Source organism: Chaetura pelagica, unplaced genomic scaffold, assembly GCF_000747805.2.
Source record: "Chaetura pelagica isolate M959 unplaced genomic scaffold, ChaPel_1.0 scaffold137, whole genome shotgun sequence".
NCBI lineage: Eukaryota > Metazoa > Chordata > Aves > Apodiformes > Apodidae > Chaetura > Chaetura pelagica.
The window spans coordinates 1,351,357-1,370,284 of NW_009953947.1; the positions used below are offsets into that span (position 1 = coordinate 1,351,357).

Consider the following 18,928-nt stretch of genomic DNA (forward strand, 5'->3'; position numbering starts at 1 on the left):
CCCTCCGGCTGCTGCTTGTGGGGCCGAAGGAGCGGGCGGGCGGGGCTGCGCAGCGGGGCTCGCCCTTGGCTCTGCTGCGCTCCCGGCGCCTTGGCTGCCGGGCAGGGTTTGCCGCTGCGCGCCGCGTCCCGGGCGGCATGAAGGGCGGCTTTAGCATCTCTTAAGTGTCATTAGCGGAAAAGTCATTCATCTGATCCCTGGTGAAAACGATCGCCTAATCCTAGGGTAGCGGGGAGCTCAGAAAAAGTGGGAGAGAGCGGCAGGAAGAAAGTTTCGGGTTTACTTTTGCCTCTCCTCCGTTTCTCTGACTTATTTTTGATGTACTGTAAGAGGTTAATGCGTTTCCAGGAAAGTCAGTAGAGAAGAGACGCCACAGATGCTGTTTATGTGTTTATTTCTGTCCTCTTTAAACTGTGCTGAGTTGGGCTGGCTGCAGCTGAACGCTTGTGAGGAGGTTTCTGCTACCCCAGCAGCATTTCTGAAACACAGGAGCTGTGAGCTGCTCTGGGAACCAAATCCGTAGGTACCCCTTGGACGTGGATGGTGCAGTGGCTGTTCACGTTTCAGCTGGGCAGCAAGCTCAGCCATTGAAAACTTCGGGATTTCTGCAGTGGGAAGATTTTTTATGCTGTGCATGAGAGACGCTTGTGCTCTGTAACTACTGCCATCAGCCTAACATACAGGAGAGTTCCCCTGACGTTTAGTATGATTTAGTAATTTAACTTCCTCACTGTAATTGGTGTTTTATTGTTTAAAGTGGCATTTGTGATACTTTTGAATGCCTGGAAGGTATGCCAATTAGAAGTTTATCCAAACATGGCAAAATCAGTAGAAAGAATTTTACTTTCACTCAGGCCTTCACAATATACTTTATTATATATTCAGTTATCTGCATAAGGTCCAATCTCTAAATAAAGATCTGATTTGGGATTTTTGTATTCATCCTTTTGGGTAAGTTGTGCAATATGTTGTAGATCATATCTTGATAGTTGGACAATTCAGCAAAATACAAAAATGTATGTGATAAGGGAATATTAGAAAGGAGTATAAGGGATTCTGTCTTGCAGTGGAGTGTCATCTCTGGGCACCTGAACTCCAGGAAACCTGTTCTGTAGTTTCCTCTTTTTATCAATAATTTTAGTGTGAGTGGCCTTACTGCGATGGGATTAAAAAAGAAGCACTAGTGGAAGTGTCAAGAAGATGAGGGTACATTGTCTTTTGTTTAAATTCTTACTTTTTTCTTTACAGAAGTCCTACAGATACTCTACAGTAATGCCAGTTTAAAGTTACATTAATTTGCTACATGAAACAGTATCCCACCTCTTCACTGTTTTTCTAATATTTCTCTTTAAGTCAAAGCAATCACCAGTGATTCATTAATGTGTGCACCCTTAATAAAGATATCTGTCATACATGAATTAGGGACATCAGTCAGACTTTTAGTCTGTGGATTACTGCAAGTTTCTTGAATGAGACATGTAGGATGAATTCTAGATTCTGCCTAGTTTGTATATATCTCTGAGGAGTTTTACTTCACTACATTAAGACACTGTACTTCTGATGAGAGTCCTCAAAGCTCTGGCCAGATGACTGCGTGTTTGGAAATGACAGTTCTGCATAGATTCTTGGACTGAGAGAGACTTCCTGGCTGGAATGTTCTTTCTTGTGCTCCAGCATCCTTTAGTTTGCCAAAAGGAGAGGCTGTCTGGATCCAACTTTCTATTTTTTAAAAAAAGGTCAGTGGTTTGTGTAGTTACCACCTGACTCCTCCTTCACTATAATTCAGTCTAATCTCTGCACTGCTTGGTTACAAAGCACAGACAGCTTGCAGCTACTTTACAGTAACAGATTACTATTCCCCAACAGTGCTCTGCTGCAGTGTGTAGGAGAGAAAAAGCTGGGCAATAAAATCTTTATATGTTTTGCTAACTTTTGTTCTTCTTTTAATTATAAACCACCTTCAGTGTGCTGGAGCAAGGTTAATGACTCCATTATCATTGTTTCCGCATAATTTATCAATGATATCTTTGTAAATTAGAATAGCATGACCTTGAATGCACCATGTGACTATAGCTGCTTCTTCAGTGCTGCCTAGGAATGAAGTCAGAGAGAGAAATGTGGAGGTAGGACACAACTATTTATAATGTGATTCTTAAGAGACTGTGGGTATTTGTCTTGTTTGAAAGTTTTGATAATTCAGCAGTGAAAATTCTCCTGTAGATGAAATCAGGCAATGGCTAATTCAGTTTACAGGAATTAGCTTATCTGTTTTGAAGGATGGAAAATAAGGTTGCTTTAATGATTTTTTATTATGTTGTGTTTGATTGAACACCCTCCCCTTCAAAATAATGAGATGCTTAATCTTTTATCACATTATGAGGTAAAATACCTTTAGAACAAGTCTGATGGAATATTGCTGTCTTACGTGAGCTGAACATCTTGAGCTAAAAATAGTAACTTAGAAATAACAATCATATAATGTAGGAGTTGCTGTATATCATCAGGAGAAATAAACATAATGAGAAACTAATTAGCACTTCCACTATATGATCAGAACTCTTCTGACACCAAATAAATAAAGTTTTAATACAGGAAATTACTGCTTGGTTTTGCATGGGGAGAAAAGATTTTAAGAACCATTATTGTTACTATTTTTTTAATACTAATTTTAAAAGTTTTCAGATAAGTATTCCTTGAAGACTGTTTCCTGCTTGGGTTTTTTTGATAGTTTTTTTTGTGAACCACTTATTGTGCTACTGTTGGCAGGATCACAGAGATTTTCTTAAAATACATGGGGTGAAATCCTGGCCCAGATGAAGTCAGTTGCAAAGCTGTCCTTGACATCAAATGCTGAAGGCAGGATTTCCTCTGTAAAGTCCTATGCTTTTAAAAATATTTACTCTTTCAGTGGGAGGATTTTGGACAGCAGTCATATTAGTCAGGTATAACATATTTGCAAATGTTAATGTATTCTGCTCTCAGGTGAAGAGGAGAGCCTTACTGTTTCTGAAAGAAACACTTCAGAATTTCAAACATGATTTTAAATGCAGAAGAGCTTAGATTAAGTACTATCTTCTTCCCACAGATGCACAGATGCGTAGTTGTAAAAGTAGCAATGTGTTAAGGAAAGGCATCCTTATTTGGATAAGTAATCACATGGGGAAGAGTCATGTGGGAAGCACTGTTGTCTCCAGTTCCACTCTCTCTGTTCATCTCTGCTTTCTCAGATCCACAGTATCTTTCTCCAGGAATTCCCATCAGTAGGCGACACAGGTCCATGATGTGCACAGTCTCCAATACATCTTTGGTTTTAGTTTGAAGGGTTGTAGGACCTTCAAATAAAGATCCTGGTGTATGCAGGGCAACTGTCTTGACCACTCAGTTGTACTGCATCAACCAGGACCTTCACTCTTTGCATAGAGTTATAAACTTCCACAGATGCACTCAGCAGAATCCCAAAGAACTGTCTGAAAACATGGATTTCAGAACTCAGGGGCATTGCAGCATATTTTGTCCTGGATCTACTGCCTGACACATCTCCTCTTCAAGGACAATGATTTGGACATACTAAATAACAGGTTGATCTGAATAACTGAGCAATTTAATTTAATTTTAGAAGTATTTGTTTGACTGCATTAAACTAGTAGTTGAATCAAATAACATTTACTTTATATATATATCAATACTTCATGTCACTTCTTTATATTGATACCTTCTTATGTCTCTGATTTGACTCTGAAGTTGTCGGGCATTAAGCTTCAACCCATAATGCTTTAGCTCCTTATGCAAAAAGGTGTTTAATGCACATCATGTAAAGCAGGGGCTTAAAACCAGTTTTACTTGCTCAGTCTAATAATTTACTTAGGAGTAATTCATTATACACTAAAATGTTTTCCTGACTATAAATGGGCATATTTTCAAGTTATTTCCCAGCCAGGAGAAGATTTAGACTATCAATAGGATGGATACAAGAGTGGCTGTGTCTGGGCAGGCTGCAGGTCCACATTCCCCACGTCCTGTTCCTGGTAGTGGGAACAGAGCAGTTTTCCAGCAAAGAGTAAATGGACAGGACAGTTCTGTTCCAGCACCAGTGGTTTGTGGCTCAGAGATTTAGTAGCCTTGTTGCTGTTCTGATTGTTTTTTGTTTTTATTTTGGTTTTGTTTTGTGTTTGCTTTTTTTTTTTTCTGTGTGTTTTTTGTTTTGTTTTCTTAATGAGTTCATTCATTAGTTTTGCAATTAAAACCTGGCTTGTAGTTACCTTTTTTTTCTTTGAAAGCCTGTGACAAGTTTTGGTTTTCCAAAGTTTTGCCCTGCACATGCAAATATCAGGTTGGCTAGTTACTATTTTCCTACAGACTTTTTCATACACACATTCCTATGTATAGTTATGTTTTTAAGAAATTTCGTTTGTTAAGTTCATCAGTAATTTTCTTCTACATTTATTAAAATACTCTGTGCATACAGACTGTCTTTTTGTGTTTTTTCTTCCTGAATATCAATATATACTGTCTTCCAAGATGTGAATGTTGGATACAATTTTCTTCACTAATATATAGAACACCGTTTTAAAATAGAAAGGTGTGTGATTTCCCTGAATTAACATAAATCACAAGGGTCTTGCAAAAATTAAGCCCAAAAAAACTATGAAAACCTGTGTGGTTGTACTTCTGATATACAATGCAAAATTATTATTTGAAAATAAACTGTACTTCAGACCTACTCCTTTTCCTAATTTGTGCTCCTTAGGATTTTACTAACTTTAGAAATTAAATTCCGAGTTATCTTTACCATTACTTTATGTCATTCTTATGCTTGTCCATCTTAATTTAAAGACCATTGAAGCTGACTTCTGAATCATGTACCCTGTGATTTATTCTTCTGCTCCTCCAGAGATATTGTGATGTTTCATGTCAGGAACTCTGTGTGTTCACTGGCAGTAGAATTATATCCATCAGTCTTTTCCTGCTCTGAGAATTACAAATGCGCCATTAAAGGATGGGGCCATGACTTCGTTAGTGTGTAATTTCCTTGAAGAAATTAAATAATTGAGAGTGCTCTGCTTATCATTGTTGAGTCACCGATGGTAAAGTTCATCTCACAGTAACACCTGTCATCTGTTGATACTGTTGACATCAAAGGAGAATACTGGTATGCTTCTGACTTATTTTATGCATCCTATGACCTCACCTGCATTAATTCAGCATTTCATGAAACTTATGGATTCTGAGTGTTTTGTTTTCAGTGTTCGTGATCTTCTCCTTGCTCCTTATAGATGAGGAGCTCCTTTCATGACATGAAAGAGTTGATAAATTGTTCATCGGCATCTTTTGTATACAAGATGTGGTGTATTCTTGGAAAAAGTGCTCCTTTAGAATGGATTTATGTGAGGCGGTGGTCATAACTGTGATTTAGAAAGGGTGATGAAGAGGAAAGTGCTGCAGTAGTTGTAGAAGCAGATGTTTCTTGTTCTTCTCTTACTCATAGCCATATAAACAAATAAAAAAAAAGGAAGACCCTTTTTGCTGGAGAGCATCAAGGCAAAGGTCAAGGAACATAGTGCTATTGCTTGTCTGTGTTAACATTCTGGAAGTAATTTTTTTTCTTCCATACATGTAATGTATGTTCATAAATATAGGACTATACATGTATATCTATATATATTTTTGAAACTTCTAACTAGGACTTTTTATCTGTAGGTTGAGAATGTGTGATAATATGTGTAGTATTGCTACACAATAATATATAATGATATTTATGGGCTAAACTACTGATCTAGAATGTTTTTCTTACAAGTTTTGATGCATATTTATATGATAGTTACAATAAACTTGTTCACTGTGATGGCCAAACAATGTGCAGTATGGCACAGTATTCTGGAATAGGAAATTAAATGGTCAGAACTTTGGAATAAATTTGGTTAGGTGACTACCCAAGCAGGTGCACTCTACAGAGCAGGGTCTGAAAGGTATTATTTTCGCTAGCAAAGTGCCTGTCTTTGGTTTTTTTGTTGCTAAATGTCATTGCAATGCTGGCCTTAACTGAATTTTCTAAAATCTCGGGGGCTGTGATGCCAGAAATGCCTCTTCAGCACACCTAGCTTTCTTCCAACATCATGTAAATCTCTCCAGTAAGAAGGTGTAATGGTCTTGCTGGCCATCCTCATTGTAGGCTGAAGCTACCACAGTAGCAAGTGGAAGAGCAGACAGAAGCAAAAGAAAGGTAAGAGAGCAAAGGGGCTTAAACAAAAAGGAACTTGGCCTAGCATTCCTAAACTGGCCAGAGATTCTAACCAGTAATTGATAATCTATAAACCCAGCATTTTTCTTACTGTTTAAATGTTCTGATGCTAGCCTAGAAAGTCTCATTTATTTAAACCTTCCATCCGTAATATGCACTTTTCTCTGGAAGCTTAGTTGACAGGAAGCTGTTGTTTATGTGCCATGTATTTACCGTTTCTGCAGTGTGTAAATGAACACAAACACATAATTTCTGAACTCTCAGACAGTGCATTGCTAGGATTCAGACAGCTTAATCAAAAGGTATGTTGCTGTCAACACAGCACTTCCAGGTGTCTTCTCATTCATACATATGTTAAGATTAGTAATATATGAATAATGCTTTTTCGCTCTGCTTATCAGCTTCACATGCTTCTCCTGGATGTCTTGCATGAACTCACAACGAAGGAAAGTAAGACAAAGAATAAAATGGAGAAAGTAAAATGTGACAGAGAAATTCCCTGGAAAAAAAAAAAATCAGATATTTTTGAGGTAAAATACTACTGGTTTGAGAAATCATATGTGCTGTCACACTCAAGAAAGACCGTACTGAGGAGATTCTCCAGCACGGAACGTGTCGGTCTTAGTTTCTCAAAATATGTTGAAATCTCATGCTGGGCTAAAGCTAGTCCTTTAAAATACCCACAGTTGACTCATTCCAATAAAGAAAATTTATTCCTTCTTAAGCTGAAATCACGAGTTGTTCTTAATGCATCTATATTTCTGTCCTAAGCTCTCACCAAAGTAGGGTGAAACAATGATGCTCCCTGAGAAATGGGGGAGAAAGACATATCTGTGGTGGATGACACATATTTATGTAGGATGACTCTCATATGGTGTGGTGTCCTACAAAAAAGGAGATTTACCAAGTAGTGTTTAGATACCACTACTCCAGAACTGTGTGCAGGGTCCCTTGCTACTGAGGCAACAACTTGACCTCTCTGGCTAACTTTTTGCATCCTCCCCCTCTGTTACCAAAATTGTTGTGGTGTCACTGACCTTCAGAAATTGTGCAGGTGTTCAAGTCCATGTGAATATGGAAATAAAAACCAAGCATGCATGTGTTTTATGGTTTGCAGACAAAACAGAGTGGCTGTGTCCACTACCAGAAAAAGCCAGAGGTGAAATAGTGCCTCTTCACATTTCTGAATCACATATACCCCATATATATTTCCTTTCTTACAAACCATGGAGCCCTACCTACCACCAGTGTTCTTCTTTCTTGCCTGCTCCCACGCTATGGAAGCATCTTTGTTCAGGCCTTCTTACACCTCTGGAATTCACCTTGACCCTTTCCAACAGCACATCTTTCAGGTCTGGCATTAGCACTGAAAAGTTTTTTCTACCAGTAAGATATTTCTATCCTTTATGCTTGCATTTTCTTCAGAAAGCATGCAGAAACTTGTTTCGACCCAGAATTTTGGCATTCCATGATTCCAGATTGTTCCTGTTCTGATGGGAGCAAGCCTGGTATAACAATCTCCCATTGTCCCTGGTCTGGGACATACGTGACACAGCCTTGACAACACATGTTAGTCTCTATAGCCAGTGATGCCAGTGATTTCATTTAATTGTCCAGAATTATTAAATTGTTCTCAGAGTCTACAGATTAGCACACTGGGAACCAGGGTTTTCCTTTGAAAGTCTGTTAGGTCAGCCCCTGATGACAAAATCGAGATCTTTCTGCAGAGTCATAGCAAGTTTGTTTGTTTATAAAAATTCAGAAGAAATATTGTGTCCTCACTATGCAGAAGAAAAACCCAGCATAAATAGATTTTACAGCTATGAGTAAAGCTGATAGATTTGCTATGAATAGCACAACAACTGGAATATAATAGTAGGAGTATAATGAGCAAAATTTTCAATACAGTGTACACTGGCAAGTAAATTTTGTAGTTGTGTAGAAGTAACAGAGTGGAAATCCAGGAAATCCTTCCTGGAAACATGCAAGTAACCTTTTTTATTTACCTATTTGATCTTGGTATCTTCATGTCTCACATTGTCTTTGCATTTGTAAAAATGAAATGTGGAATATGTTTTGTTAAATTGCACATTTGATATTTTGGGATCTTTTACATTAAAAAAATATTCTTTGAGCTTTGTTTCCTTTATGACAATAATGAATTAGTCTACATATTTTGATAAAATATATCAATTTCATAAAGTCACACTGAACTCGTGCTACAGAACTTGAGAGGGAACAAAATAAGGAAATCAATCTCATTCCAAGGCCTCTGTTTCACAGGTTCTTACAAAACACACTTTTTTTTTTCCTTTGCTTGATTTTAAACTCAGATTGAAACTTTTTTGTAACCCATATGAGTGATATTGAAGAGTTTCTAATGGGTTAATTCACATGGCTGGTTCTTTAGCTAGTATTAAATAAAATGGCTGTGTTAGTTTGTATTATTTCCTTCTAAGTCCTTCTTTGTGCTTAAACTTATTAATAAATGTCACGTAAGCCTCTTACGCTTCCAAAATGGTACCTTAGTATAAACAAGGATTAATCCCATTATATTTAATTTCTCTGTCCTTGTATTTTTACAAGAACAGCAATTTGTATTTCAAAGTGTTAAGAGTCCTGCTGCAAACTTAATAAGCTAAGAGAGCAGCTGGGTGCTGCCATCATTGAGGTGCAGTCCCTTTGGAATGGGAAGGACAGCAGATGCTTGACTCTTGTACCAGACTGGGACAGGAGGTGAACACTTTTTCTGTTTAAACTATTGTAGGCTTTGGTTAGGTAATTCCCCCCCGCAAAAAAAAAGAAAAAAAAAATTAAATCCTGCACAGCCACTATGCTTTTCTTTTGCAAAACTGCCTTTGAAGCTCAGTTCTGCTGAGATGCCTATGACAATGTTAGGTGGTGTGCTGTGACTCCTGTTCATTATATTGACAGTGATTGTTTAGCTGGTATTTCCGATTTCTCTTTCTGTGTGGGTTTGTGTCATCTGCCTGTTGTCTCATGCATAAAGTCTGAAACTTTTTGGTGAAAGGAACTGCCTTTTTGTTATAGCATGACAATTTCAAGTTGGGAGTCTCTAGTTTCTATGGCAATGTAAGTATTCGCATTAAATTCAGAGTTAGCCATAATGACTTTCTTGATAATAGTTCTCTGATAGTTCTTGATAATAGGAAATACTTTGTACCATTTTAGCATAGGTTCTGTAGTTCAGGTATTTCAGTCTTGGTGATAGAAGCTGTAAAGTCAATAGAAATGGAACAGTAATAGAAGTTGAACAGTGGAATTTAAGAGAAAATACCCAGTTCTGACTAATGTGGAGCTTCTTTTATTGGTAGTGCTGGTCGGTTGTCTCGTGGTCTTTCCATTACAACTGCTGCTAGCGAAGCCTGTTCAAAAACTATTCAGCTATTCTGAATACAGGGAATATATTTCCTGAACAATGCATTTTTAAATTTTTATCTGCTCCATTTACTTGTGGAAGAACATTTTCCCCCTGTAAACTTCCAGAAGAATTATTGGAATTTCTGATAAGCCAGTAAAAAGAGCTTTTTCTACACTCACTCTGTTTGGTCATTTTCCAGTAAAAATAGCATAAAAGGTTTGAGGGAAAGAATGCATCACAGCACTGCAGATTTTGTTGGGAAAATAAAGTAAAACCAAGATGTTGGGTTTTCTTAATTAAAATTAAGTCAGTAATGGAAATATTAATTACAAGGTTGTCTGTATGTTGAGTTTTTATGTTATGCCTGTGGTACTTATGTACTGAAACACTCTCCAGAACAGATGAACCCATAAAATGTAAAAATGTCTCCTTCAAATATGTGTGAAATATTGTAGGGGTTTGTGCACAGTTAATATGACTTGGAGAAGTGTAACAGCAGCTTTGCCTTGATAAGGATTCATGTTCATGTGTGTGTTTTAAGGGTAATAAAATTCAGGGTTCTGAAAGTAAAAGTTGGAGAAAATGAAGATGTTTTTTGCATAGCTCGGAAAGCACCTCTTGCATATGAACAGGGCAGTATCAGTTCCTCTTAGGAAATGTAGCAGATCTAGTAGTGTTCTTCCTGGTCGATACTAAGTAGATTTCTGGTGAACAGTAAGCAGCTTTCTCACCTCTTGCTGTAGGAACTGCTTGTGGTAAGCTGTGGATTCCTCTCTCATGTATCTGCATGTTGTTGGCCAGCTAGTGAGAAGCATGCTGCTGGGAAAGAGATTTGCAGCTGAGACATTAAAACAGAAGTCTTCACATGTATCCCTCTAGACACTAATATTGCTTTTGTTATTAAACTATCTGAATAGCTTCCAGATTCTAAAAATCCTTTACAAAAAGAGCTTATTCAGACTACCCCAACAGGGAGTTAGCCTTGGTGTCTTTACCAACCCCAGTGAATTTCAGTGTGAGAAGTTTGGGATGGTGTAAAACTTCCTCACATCTTTGTTTTCCTGACCGAGGCTATGAGATACTGTTCTTAAAAATGCTTAGGAAATTGCTGAGTTTCACAATGGTAGTGATTATATTTTATCATAAAATCATAGAAAAAAAGTATCTTAAAACATGAATGTTGTTAGTGTCTCAAGACAAATGAAATCAGATCCCATGGAGACAGGTACTACAAGCTGGCAGTGAGAAACAGTTGCTGCCCCAAAGGGTTTATAAAGGCTAATTAGACACAGCAGATAGGTAGGAAGAGACAAAACTGCAAGGGTGTTGAAATGACTTGCCAAAAATCTTGGATCAATCAATAACAGAGTGACGATCCCTGCAATGTAATTTAAAAATCTGTGTAAGCAGTACTGCATCCAAGTAAAGCACACAAACTGCAACAGCACCCCTCTTCTGTTCAGTGAGGATTCCTATTGATTGCTTGAGTGAAATATTTTTGTAGGTATTTATTTTAAATTCTGTGACAAATCCTGTGTAAAGCAAGAAGCTTTGTCAATAACAAAGAAACACAAGCGTGCAGAGGAGAGAGTGTGGTGGAGTGCTGTCTCCTAAAACAAAATGCCTTTCAGAAATATACTGGAAGTGGTAAAGTGTAGGAAATCAAAGTAATACATATGCATGTATTTTAATGAGATATTTATGTTTGTCTGCAGTGCTAATTGGACATGTAGGTACATCAACCACACTGTATGATCCATTTATTAAAATGTTTCTGACATGTTAAAATTGCTGCTTATCAAGTGGAAAATCATAAATAATTTGTGGGGGATTTTGGGGGAGGTGAGGTTTTTTTGCCCTTTTTTAAAAAGAAACAACACTTCTTTTTTTTTTTTAATATGAAGAGTTCTGAAAAATACTACCACAGGCAGTTTGGTTTGCCAAGTAACATTTACAAAATACAAATTAAAAACCCAGTGGGAACCTCTTACTTTTCACAATGCTGGGGGACTTCAGATCAGGTTTGGTGGATGGTGACATCTTTCAGAACCCTGAAGTTGCCCTTTTTTGACCTAGATTAAATGGGGTTATTGGCAAAATCCTAGATTTAGCCCAGCTTTCAAACAAGTTAGAGTTGTCAGATGGCTGCCATGCAAATTGCTGAGGAATCTTGGAGCAGTGATACTGTCCTGAAGTTATGTGGACATCTGGTAACCCTAAGGAGAGCTCCATTAAGATAATTTCATACATTTCAGGTATGATTTCAGTTGCAGTTACACCAAGATAATACACTCGGATCTCCAAGTCAGGACACCCTTTTTTAATTGTAGATTGATTTTTATATGTTTCTATTATAAAGAATGTAGCTGTTGAATTGCAGTAATTATTTTCTAAATCAAATGTTTAAATTTTATTATAACGTAGAGATGACTTTACAGATACCATTATTTTTTCTGACCCTTTTCCCCCCTTGCTGTTCAAATGCAGTGCAAATGCTGTTTGACTGCTGTGAAGGCTTTGAATTTTATGTAAAACATATCTTCAAAAATAAAAGGGACCTGTAGCAGGGAGGTCCAGCTTTAAGTCCTGTAAGGTATTTGACACATTTGGGTGTTTTGTTTTAAAAAACAAAAAAAACATGACATATGGAAAATGGAACAATCCATTTTATTAACAATATAATAGGTCATTGAAGTTTTTAATTTAGCTTTGAGGGGTAGAAAGTGCAGTTTACTCAGAGAGTATAAACTGCAGAGGTTCTGTAGTTTTCAGAGTGAGAGAAACATTTTCTACAAGGTCTGAGCCAATGCTGTTGTCCATGCTGAGCAGCCCACCACCCAGCCCAGCTGGAAATGTGGTCAACCCCAGGAACGCTTAGCAAGCCTGCTGCAGCCTGCTCCTGCTTCCTGTAGGAGCAGCTTGTTTCCAGTGCCATCCTATCATAATGCAATAACTTCTGCCTATTCCATAACAGGGATGATTGTAACTACTTCCCACTGTTCAGGGGTTTATTTAGTTTATTATTGTTATTATTATTGTTATTATTATTGTTATTATTATTATTATTATCTAGCTTGGGGACCTTCCTTTGGCTCATTTTCCTTTGAAAAAAGGTTTGTCTGTTAACAGCTGAGTTCATGTTTGCTTGCAAACCACCTGCAACAACACAATTCCTGCTTCTCTTGTGTCAAACAAGACAGCCAAGAATTACATGCCCATGCTGATTTATGCTGCACTGGTTGGAAATACATTGAAATGCATGAATTTTATGTGTCTTGCTGAGCTTTGCTTTATTTTCATCTGCCAATATCAACTACTCAGGGCCATTTCATATCAGTATTATCAAGTTAACAGTACGGTGTGGAATATTTTGTGTTTCTCTTGTAGGAGAATTGCACCAATCAACTGTTTGTAGATTTTGCATTGCCATGTTGGAGCTGTGTTTTAAAGGTTTATAATTGAGTTTTGCTTAGTAAAGCTGTCTGCAAACAATGCCAGTAATTTGTTTCTGTCTTAGAACTGTTTATGAAACAAGGAAATTTTGCATTGTCTTGGTTTTCAGAAAGATTTCTGAAGTATTTCTGTAAATGCTTATTATAAAGATAAAGAATGATTTGGCCAGCAAAGAAAAAGTGAGGAAAGAGGGAAAAAAGAGATAGAAGTGGAAGCCAGTGCTGAGTAATTCCATCCAGCTGCTTAACAGGCTATGAAGATTTGGCAGTCTGCAGTGCTGATGCTACTGCATGAGAATTTCCATGTTTTCAGATTTCATATCCGAGCATAGGACTCTCCAAGAGTCTCCTTTTGGAGAAGGACAGGATTGCATGTAAGAGCTAGGAAGTTTCACTGGGAACTGAAGATGTCCTGTATTCAGAGATCATTTGTAAATAACAGATAAATTCTAATGTTTGGGGTTTTTTAGGCTAAGGGTATATTTGTGCTTGTTAATTTTCTCTCTATGTAATGCACTGGCTCAAGACATCTCCTATTATCAGTTTGGAAACAATAATCATGTCAGTGATCTTTTTTACTGTGTTTGCCTTTTTTTTTTTTTTTTAGCTGCATGATAAACATGGGCTTTTCCCTTAGATGAGAAGTGTCTTTTCTGGTTTTATTACTTTTCCAGAGGGATGGTTTCTCTTTGCTAGCTGAGAGAGGTAAGGAGGGTGCTCACTGAATGTGTTACCCTTCTCAGAATCACAGAATCACCAGGGCTGGAAAAGGCCTTTAAGGTCATCAAGTCCAGACTGCAACCAACACCACCACATCGACTAGACCATGGCACTAAGTGCCACATCCAGTCCTTCCTTGAGCACATCCAGGGATGGTGCCTCCACCACTTCCCTGGGAAGTCCATTCCAATGTCTAATCACCCTCTCTGTGAGGAAGTGCTTCCTAATATCCAACCTAAACCTCCTCTGGAGCAGCTTGAGGCCATGCCCTCTTGTCTTGCTGCTAGTTGCCTGGAAAAAGATCCTAGTCCCCACCTGACTACAACCTCCCTTCAGGTAGTTGAAGAGAGTGATAAGGTCCCCCCTGAGTTTCCTCCAGGCTAAGCAACCCCAGGTCCCTCAGCCTATCCCTATAAGACTTTCCCTTTAGTCCTTTCACCAGCCTTGTTGCTCTCTTCTGGACCTGCTCTAGCACCTTGATATCCTTCTTGAAGTGAGGGGCCCAGAACTGCACACAGTACTTGAGGTGAGGTCTCACCAGTGCTGGGTACAGAAGGAGAATCACATCCCTACTCCTGCTGGCCACACTATTGCTGATACCAGTCAGGATGCCGTTGGCCTTCCGGGCCACCTGGGCACACTGCTGGCTCATGCTTAACCAGTTGTCAACTGGTTCTCCTTCCACCAGGGAAGAATGTGTGCTGAAGGTTTCATTTCAGCATTTCTTTAATACCTATGGCCAAATGTTTGGGCTGTGGGGTAGTTCCACACAATTTAATTCCTTACTTTCCAACAGAACTGTAGTAGTAGAAGTTAATGTTGTTTGTGATTATTATTTTTGCACTAGACATTTCTCCTGAGGGTATGTGAACACTTTGGAAGATACCTGGCCAAAAAAAATCCATGTTTTGTTATTCTTCTGCATTTTTATCATTCAGCAATTTGTTTATATATATATGTGTGTGTGTATATATATATATATCTATCTATATATCTACTTTCTGTTTTTAATTTCTTTTTCTGAGCGGTTCCAGTTAACTTTCTCCCAAATTCATACTTGTGAGCATTCTTTTGTTTGTTGTAGAGGCAGCACTGCAAGTGGAGAGAGTTATCAAAGTCCCGGTCTCAGAATCAATAGTAAAGGTAACTAGATTTTACTCTTGCATCCAGGGTAAGGCAAGGAAGATATAATGCCCCACTTCACAACCAAGTTTTAAACTTGATTCTCAATGAAGATAGTTTTGAAAAGAAAAAGAAATATGTTACTCCTTCCATCTTTCAGTTTCTTATTCAAGGTACTGAATTTCAGCATCTTTTCTGAAGGTATTGATTCTTCTATGCATTTTCAAACTGTTTGGGATTTGTTAGGTAGCTTGTTAAGTGTACTAGATTCCAGGATGAGGGTTGTTTATTGTTCTCAATTGTTAGGTAAGAGATGCTGTCATCTTCTTTTCTTTTGCCTTAGTTATTTTTCAAAACTATAGTTTGTTTGTTTGGATCGCCTTCAAAAAATAATTATTTTAAAGGAAAATAATTCATCTGCCTGAACTAATACAAGATTTAATCAGGCTGAAATAGATTATTTCTATTTGGTGACTTTTACCTGCAGTGTGGGGACAAGATCTGCTGTCACTTAAGACACTGTAAACCCTGATAGAATCTGCTGTGGAATTACTGTGCATTCATGGACAAAACTGAAAATGCGATATAATCCACTTTGGTCTTTGTATTTCAAGGTACCATAGGCTCTCATTACTCCATTTACAGGAGCAATATCTGAGTTTACTGAAGATATGTTTTTTCCTAAAAAAGATAATATTTATTTATCAGCCAGAGGTTGGGGTGAATTTCTTATATTGAATAAAAAGAAACAAGAGATTTGGCCTGGCTGCATAGCAAACTGTTATCCTCCAGAACTTAAAACTTTCAGGCACTCTATATTTGTGCTTTATATTTCTGATTGATTATTTATTGTAATGTCGATGATGAGTTATGGGGGAAGGATTTGTTGGTCAGTCTTCTGGAGCATGAAGAGCTGAGTTCTGGTTTGAAGTGATCTTTGATTCCATCTCTGGAAGGTCTTTGATTCCATCATATCACAACTACGAATATCTTAGCCCATCGAATGTTCATGTTGTTCACTTACAAACCAAGAGCCAGTATTGTAAGTTTGCATCATCCTTTCTTTAATCTGCTGCCTACAAAGTAGTTGAGATGGATGATGGTATGAAATCTACTTGTACTTCCTCAGCTCCAGCTCTTATCCAATAAATAAAATATAGGAATGTATTTTTATTTTTTTAAAACACTAAGTGATAAATTACTGTGGCAAACCTGTATTCAGAAGGGCTCAGTACTGCACCACAGCTGACTTAAGAACTGGAAAAGAACATCAAATTTGGGTGGCTGCATCACAGTGGCTGAAAAAGCAGTTTGTAGATGAAGCTTTTGCTTAAAAATTGGTATTGTGATCATATTAGCTGGGAACAAGGCAGCAGTGTGTAATACGGACTTCTAATTTTTAATCATATTACAATTTTGGGCAGCCCAGACCATAGAACATTGAATGAAACATAAGTTTTGATGTAGAATATTCAGTATTGGGATACTACAGTGTGTAGACCTATAGAAAAGCACGTCAAGGCTGGGATTTTAAAAGGACATAAAGGAGTAGGAAATCACCAAAATAAAGTAGTTCTTTTGAACCTTCTTCTAAGAGAACGTGGTATCAATACTTGGTTAGCACAGGGTTGGTTTCTTCAAATGATTTTATGATCTGGGGGATCCTGAGATCCAACTGTGGGGCTGTGGAGCCCTGATGGACACCTGGGATTGAAGCCAAAGATTGTCATGTGTTGAAAATAAATGCAATTTGACATCAGTCAGCATCACAGCTCTCTTGTTCTCCAGGGTCCCAGTGAATGAATTAAAACTGGTAGGGATATTAGTGATTCTGTTTTCTTTGCAGGATTAAATTCACTATTTATTTAAGAGTTGTTTGACTGTCTTACCTGTTTGTTACATTTGGTGCTGTCTAATTCCACTAAGTCATGGGTCCTTATTTCTGCTGAGTACCTTATTCAAGGGTTCAAGGGGAGGAAATGCTGCATCTTCTTTCTTTGTTGCATATACTTATAAAATAAGGCTCAGTGTTCACAGAAAGAGAAAAGGAAGTGTCCCTGCATTTCAAATATTTTAATGGATTGTTTTTTATCTTTGTGGAAGAGACCAATAATGTGAAGAGGATGTGAGGATTTGTGGTTATTTTTTTTAGTAGCAGTGTCATACATCCCCCATAAATAATTGAGAGACCATGGTGTATTCAGGTCTTTTTTCTCTTGGTAAAACACATTGATTTTCCCAGGGTATATACACTTGAGAAGTGGTGAATGGGAAGCTACCTGTAATGCTACACTTAGAAAACAGCAGTGTGACATTCTTCATACAGTGAACAGAGCAGCTCACCTCCAGCTAGGAAGGTCACTTGGTGGCTTTTGGGGTGTGGAAGCTGCTCTGTGGGAATTTGGAATGAAATGGTGAAAACATTTTTCACCTAGGTCACTGCCCAGAGGGAGGCATGGGCACCTTTGGGCTGCACATACTAGGTATGCTGGGGAGAGTGGTGTTGGCTGAGGTGCATCTGGGGTACCTTATGGGAACTCCTAACAGGCTGTGTAACACAGGTGGGGTAAGGTTGCTCTGCTTGACTCCTACAGCCAGTAATGCAGAATTTCCGCATGTCTCAGTTACCATAAGAAGTCAAAAACTTTGTGGATCCCTTGTAGAAGAGCAGATTGCTTATCAAAATGGTAAGAGTTGGGAGGCATCAATGGTAGTGGTTATGCAGATTTACTACAGTTTCCAGTAATGTTTACTTACTAACACTCTGGGCTACATTTGACCACCTGATATAAAGTGATGAGTCTTTCTGGAATGATCAGGAATAGTCTGTGAAATGAAATATTTAAAAATTAGCATCACAACCTAAGGAGTTGTAAGTAGTTAAATACGAATATGCTACATAAACCTAATTAATTAAGTACTATTTTATTTGACTTTATTTTATTTCATTTTATTTTATTTTTTAACTGATCCAGGCTGGAAGATGTTTCTTTGATTTGGTTGTAGATGACTCCTTTAAGCTTCCTATGAATTACTGTTCATTCAAAAAATGGAAAAGCAATGGAGGAGAAAAGTAAAATTACCTGATTAAATGCAATAAATAAGTAGCAAGATTTTAATGCATAAGAATAAAATAGTGAAGTATTGCCAAAGGCCTGTCACAATCTAAATTGCTATCTGTATTTATAATTCCATGGTGGAATTTTGCAAGAAGTTCAAACTTCGAATGCAGAATTGTTGCCCAGAAAAATTATCTTTAACTTTGACAATCTTAAAATTGCTTGAGTTAAAAAAAATCTAAATCAGTATTAAAGGGCACTTTTTAGAGAGTGTATTTCAAGTGAGTTTCAATAATGAGAACACAGAACCAGAAACTGAATTTATTTATTTGTTTTGATGTTTTTTCACTGCGTGGTGAAAATACAGATTAATCTCCCTTTCTCTGTGCTTCTACCTGACCATTGAGGATAAAATTTACCTCATTTACATGTTTGATTGTTTTGTGTGTTGTAAAGATGCTTTGTACAGAAGAAAAGCAGATTTGGTCTCTTATTTGTGATGTGCTCAGAATCACGTGACTTAATCACTTTGGGTAGTACTGAAACAAATAATCTCCCTTGGAGCTTAAGGAAGTTCTACAAAATCAGGATATGATCTTACATCCTTAATTACCTGTGCAAGAACCATCCAGCTTTATTTTTAAAGATTGGTGCTGAAAGGTGTAAAAGCAGCTAGTGGGATTTTCAGGTGGTTTAGGCACTCAGGAAAACTATTTGCCAGCTTCATCTTTAGACACAGACTTTTCCAGATATTGCCCAGTGTGTGTTAATATGGGATTACAAATGTGAAGCCCTTATTTTGTTCTAACCTAAATATGTTCATGATTAAATGTAAGAATGTGGATGAACCAGTTTTAAATCCTAAATAGATTAAAGAAAAATGGAGTGGAGCTCCTCTTTTAGAAGCAGAGGGGATCTCTTCTTCAGTGGTTTGACTGGGTGTCCTCTCTTTTCT

The 18,928-nt window shown here is 37.7% G+C and overlaps 1 protein-coding gene across 2 annotated transcripts in view; it reads left to right on the forward strand.

Moving 5' to 3' along the window:
* Positions 1–18,928, forward strand: part of MAGI2 (membrane associated guanylate kinase, WW and PDZ domain containing 2) — a 746,179-nt gene that overhangs the window by 566 nt on the left and 726,685 nt on the right. The window lies entirely within an intron of this gene.